This window comes from Erinaceus europaeus, chromosome 1 (assembly GCF_950295315.1).
Source record: "Erinaceus europaeus chromosome 1, mEriEur2.1, whole genome shotgun sequence".
Taxonomy (NCBI): domain Eukaryota; kingdom Metazoa; phylum Chordata; class Mammalia; order Eulipotyphla; family Erinaceidae; genus Erinaceus; species Erinaceus europaeus.
Window position 1 is genome coordinate 114,994,831 of NC_080162.1, and position 6,008 is coordinate 115,000,838.

Genomic DNA, 6,008 nt, shown 5'->3' on the forward strand with positions numbered 1-6,008 from the left:
TACACTTTTGTTATTCTTACACTGATTTCTTACACTTTTTTGTGCTGCTATTCCTGTAGTAGTCCCTGTTGAGAAACATGGGCATGTGCATCATTTCACCATTCAATATTTTCTCCACTCATCAATATTTTTTGTGTTATCTCCCTATTACTATTAGTAAGCAAGGCAGATATAGATGGAGAATAATGATTAATGACATGTTTTAGGAAATTACCTTTTACTCACCTTCATTGATGTGCATAGACATAGATTCTATGAGGCTCCTAGTTTTAATGCCCAGCTCCTCTAACATTCAGAACTGAGTAGTATTTCATCCCAGAGGAAGGAAGCAAGATATTCTGTGTGGCTGTAGTTTATATCTGGTGGGATTCACTGTCTTCAACTGTATGTTCTCTCATATTTATATATGTAGGACATATAAATGCACCCAATTTCACACACCCATGTAGGAGAAAGAGGAATTATTGCACTGATGAGATACTTGTGATGTCCTCTTTCATGTTTTGCTTCTTTGTTTTCCTTGTTTATATACCAGCTCAGAATCAAAGGAGGGACTCACCCCATGCAAGAATTGAGATGTTAAATATGGAGTCACCATCTCTGTCCTAAATTTTTGAATAGTTACACACTTATACTGCTGTAAACTTTAAAGATTCATCCAACTATTTCTAATTGCAGAATAGTAATCATTTCTGTGTATAGCATAGGGAATGTTTATAGTCCCAGAGAAAATTGGAACCTGTCATTTTCCTGTTAGCTGAAAGTCATCTATGCTTTCCTTAGGATACTGGTTTTTCTGCAAGTCTAAGAAAGATACTGGATACAAACCAAAAGCTAAACAGTGAAAATGCTACTCTACAGCGAGACATTGGCACATTTCAAAATGAGGTTTTCATACTACAAGAGGATATTAACAGACGGAAAAGGAAAATGAATGAGACAATAAAATACATGGAACATCAAACAATGTCAGTAAGAGAAGTGACAGAAGAGTTGCTAACAAATGTAAGTCAAATTGGATTTAAAAAAATTGAAATGTAACATGTCACCTTTAGGCGGCCAGGCTGTGGCATACTCATTTGAGTGCAGTCATTACCATAAGGATCAGGTACACTGATAAGCAACAAGAGCAACAAACTTGAAAAAGAAATGTTGTCTCCAGGTGTTGGGGATTCGTAGTGCAGGCTCTGAGCCCCAGAAATAACCTTAGAGGCAAAGAAAAAAATGGAAATATTGACAAGACTGTGGAATAGGAGGGGTAAATTTCCACACAATTCAAACCCCTAAAACTCCATATCCAATCCCCTCTCTTGATAGCTCCTCTATTTTTAATCCCTCTGGGAGTATGGACCCAAGATCATTGTGGTGTGCAGAAGGTGGAGCATCTGGCTTCTGGCATTGCTTCTCCACTGAACATGGGCATTGGCATGGGCATGAATATGGGCAGATCGATCCATATTCCCAGCCTGGAGCAGGGATCTGGGGAGGCGGGGCTCCAGGACACATGGTGGGGTCTTCTACCCAAGGTGGTCGGGTTGGCATCCTGGTATCATCTGGAACCTGGTGGCAGAGTAATGAAGCTGAAGGGTTGACATTCCATACCTGATGAGAGACACAATCTTTGGCTTTTATTTTAAATGCATTCCAAGAAATTAAATACAGAACTTAAATTATTGATACAAACAATCGTTCATATTCACATGCAACTTTGACTACAACAGAACTGTATTTTTCCTTCATTATGCTCTCAGCACTGAAATTTATGGATTTTTAACACGTGGCCAACTCTGAAGCTCTGGGGACAAATTCCAGCCAGACAGGAAAGAAGGAAGCAAGTAGTTATATGTGTCTGTAATTTTTGCTTTGTGGGATTCATTGTTTTCAGCTGTAGGTTTTATATAGAATGAATGTAAGAGCATGCACTCGCTCACACACAAACACACACACACACACACACACACACACACACACACACACATAGGGGAGAGAGGGAGAATGGCACTGGTCAGCTCTACTTGCGATGTCCACTGCATGTTTGCTTGTTTGTCTTTCTTGTTTATATACAGGCCTAGAACCAAAGACAAGGCCTACCCCATGCAAACCATGAGACATAATATTGAGTCAGTGTCTCTGTTCTAAAGTTTTGAATAGGTCCACACTTATACTGCCATAACTTTTGCAGAATGCACCCAACTTTCTCTAATTGAAGAATATTAATCATTTTGGTGTATACCATAAAGAATGTTTATAGTTCCGATGAAAATTGTAACATGTTAGTTTATTGTTAGATAAAAATTCTTTTATGCTTTACTTAGGATTCTGGTTGTTGTGAAAAGACCAGAAACATATTCCAAGAAATCCAAGAGCTAGAGGATGAAATTGCTACCATAAAGCAATTACTGGATGTAGTAAAACGTCAGTTTAAATGAGGATGCAAATGCTGAAAAAAAAAAAGGACAGGTAAAGACTTCTCATCAGGATATGAAATTAGAGAACATGAAGTAAAGATATTATCAAAATAACAGAAAATTTAAAAAGAGATGTAAGTCCAATTTGATGTTAAATATTGAAATCTATCATTCACCTTTAGGTAGCCAGGGAGTGGCATATCATTTGAGCTTAGTCATTGCCATATGCAAGAACCTAGGTCCAGCCCCTACACCCCACCTACAGGGGAAATACTTCCTGAGCAGGTTTGTAAGAGACTTCCTTTCTCTCTCCCTCTATTTTGCTCTCTCCTTTAAATTTCCTCTCTGTCCTATATAATGAAGTAGAAGGAAGGAAGGAAGGAAGGAAGGGAGGAAAAGAAGGAAGAAACAAAGGAATAGAGGAAAGAAACGTAAGGAAAAAAGGAAAAATCAGAAGGAATGAATAGTGGGGTGGAGGGAAGGAAGAAAAGACAGAAGGAAGGAGGAAGGAAAGGAGGAAGGAAGAAAGGGCCGTCTGCTGCAGTGGGTCATCCTGCTGGCACTGGTCCTCCATAATTACTCTGATGATAACTAAAAGACAGACCAATAGAAAATATCACTTTGAACCTTTATAGGTGATACAAGTTTTTAGAATCAGTTTGCAGTGACAGATTTCTATTATATTTTCACTAGCATTTATGTTTTATTGTTCTTATATCTTAAACTTTTTCATCCTGCTATTCCTATAATACTTACTGATAACAAAGTTGGAAATGTGCACCAATTTCGCCATTTAATGTTTTCTCCACAAAGCAATATTTTGAATAATCTATTACTAATAAGCAAGACAGATATAGCCAGAGAATAGTGATTAATGAAATGTTTCAGCAAGCTCTTAGGCTCACCTTCATTTGTGTGTGTAGGCATAGAACCCATGTATACTTATTTCACAAACGTGTAAGTAAAAGGTATACAGGAAGGTTATTATATCAACCAGTTAAAAATAAGTATTACCTTCATTATATTTTCACTTTATTTTTTTAAGTCCTGGAAACATTCATATCTTATAGTAAATAAAGACTGATGCAGTGCTATGAGGGCTGTGTTCAGGGAGATCCAGTCAATTTCCCCCAGAACTGTGTATGGAAAGTAAACCCAGAACTGCTTCAGTGTCTATTAATGTGACCAAGGCTCACAAACAGGAAGGTGGCAGGTGGAGTAGGCACTTTGTGCAACCCTGCAAATGTTTAGGTCTAATGCTGTGCCGACTATTTCCTGATCTGCCTATTGGTGCACTGATGTCTCTCTAGTGGAACAGTAGGTCTGGGGGAAAGTTTGCAGCCATATTGCTGACATTTAACATTATACTATTTGCATTTGCACTTTTTTATTGTTTTTATTTATTATTTTTGTTTATTTAATGGACAGAGACAGCCAGAAATCAAGAAGCAAGAGCATGGTAGAGAGGCAGGGAGACAGACAGATACCCGTTGTTGCACTACTTCACCACTCAGAATCGTTTCCCCTTCAGGTGTTGACCAGGGGCTCGAACCAGATCCTTGATCATTGTCACATGTTTGCTAAGCCTGCTGCACCTACAAGTGACCTCTGGTTTCACATTTTCTAACTCAGCCTTAGAAGTCCTAGAGCTGGGAGTCTGGCAGTGGCACAACGGGTTAAGTGCACGTGGTGCAAAGTGCAAGGATGGGCTTAAGGATCCCAGTTTTAGCCTCTGGCTCCCCACATGCAGGGGAGTCTCCTCACAAGTGGTGAATCAGGTCTGCAGGTATCTGTCTTTCTCTACCTCTTTCTGTCTTCCCCTCCTCTCTCCATTTCTCTCTGTCCTATCCAACAACAACGACATCAATAACCACAACAATGTTAAACAAGGGCACAAAAAAATTAATAAATACCAAAAAAGTTTTTTAAAAAGTCATAGAGCAGTTGCATAATCTTCTATTTGTGGCCTGAATATGAAACTGCTCTGAGAAAATGTGTCTTTCCTCAGATTTTTATGTTTCTAGCAACAGTATGAAGGCAGAAATACCTGACTAATCTAGCAGTAAGCTTAGGTAATAAATAAAGCAGTCAAATTAAATGACAACTCTAAATTCTACAGTTCTTCACTTGGCCAGTGATTGAACTTTGGCTTCAGAAGTGCTCAGAAACCCTTGCCATGAAATATAAAATCGCTTACTTTGTTGCTAGATTATACAGCCTTGTATCTTTCAGTGGACTTACCCCCACTCTGTCCCTTGCTCCACAGCACCTCACTGAAATGGAGCACTGAGGCAGCCACAGGAGCAGTCCCTTCTCTCTCTCTAGTCTTTGCCTGAGTTTCTACCCTCTGTCAGCCCCACTGTTTTCTTCCCTTTCAATTGTTAATTTACCACTCCAACAAGATGTCCACAAGTTGTGTATGCCCCTTTGGTGGTACACAGCAGCATTCCATTGTACACCTGTCATGGTTTATAAAACCTGTATGGAAACCAGATGTTTAGTTGATGAGATGTGACTTGTGAGGTGTGACTTATACCATCTTCAACTCTCTTACAACTCAAGTGCTAGTTGTAGCACCTTAATATGGCTGTTGAATGAATGAGTGAAGAATGATCAAAGCAGAAATTACTCTGTGGACTGGAGAAACAGCATCAGTTATGCAAATGATTTTAGGCCCTCAAGCTCCCAGGCTCAATGTCCAGCACCTCCAAAAGCAGTGTTAAGTGGTCTTCAGCCAGAAAGGAAGGAAGGAATCAAAAGGAGAAAGAGAATTAATGAATGAAAGAAAGGAAGGAAGAAATATAGGTGGGGGAGAAGCAAAATGTAGGTAGGAAAGAGGAAAGGGGAAAAAGTCAAGATAGAGGAGTGAAGTCCTGCAGACAGGTAGGCAGAACAGAAAGTCTGCAATGTTTATAGGCAAATTGTTTTGATAGTAACTTTCTGTTTTGTTGTTCAGGAACAATTTCACTCATAATGCTAAGAAAGGATGACTTTCACTTATGGTAGTTTAGTTGCCTTCAGAATGTTTTAACAAAACATTTTCTGTGTGTTTTTCTCTAGATACAAAATGTAAAGTATTCCAGATTTCACAGAATTCATTCACAACCTAATGCTGAGGCCTGATCTCAAGCAAGACACAGTATTCAGTGATAGAATGGAGGCCTGGGGGTTGTATTCAAAAAGTTCCAGGTTTGGCCCTGATACGATGTGTAAAGTATGTGTAAAGTATACTCTGCAGTTCATTTAAAATAAAGTCAATTAATTTTTTATTGCTTCTTCAACTATGTCTCAGTATTCAGTTACTCTAGCTTAATGGCATGTAATCTGAAATGTTAAAAGTGTATTTGCTGCACTATTTAGACCACATTTTATTTTGTGCTTCAGTCTATGACTTCTGAAAAATCTTGTCCCTATTTTTGCCTCTAAAGTTATCAAAAGAGTTCCCTACCATGGAGTTGGGTGATAGTGCAGCCGGTAAAGTGAAAGTGGCACAAAGTGCGAGGACTGGTATAAGGATCCCAATTTGAGTCCCTGGCTGTACCATTTCTGAGTTTTCCACATAACAATTCAACCTCCTCTAGGTCCTATCTGGCATCACGT

At 39.0% G+C, this 6,008-nt stretch overlaps 1 long non-coding RNA gene across 1 annotated transcript; it reads left to right on the plus strand.

Moving 5' to 3' along the window:
* Nucleotides 1-4: 4 nt before the first annotated feature.
* On the plus strand, nt 5-5,689 carry LOC132539372 (uncharacterized). The gene is made up of 2 exons (XR_009550613.1): nt 5-1,005; nt 5,469-5,689. It is a non-coding gene; the product is annotated as an uncharacterized LOC132539372 (long non-coding RNA).
* Nucleotides 5,690-6,008: the final 319 nt, after the last annotated feature.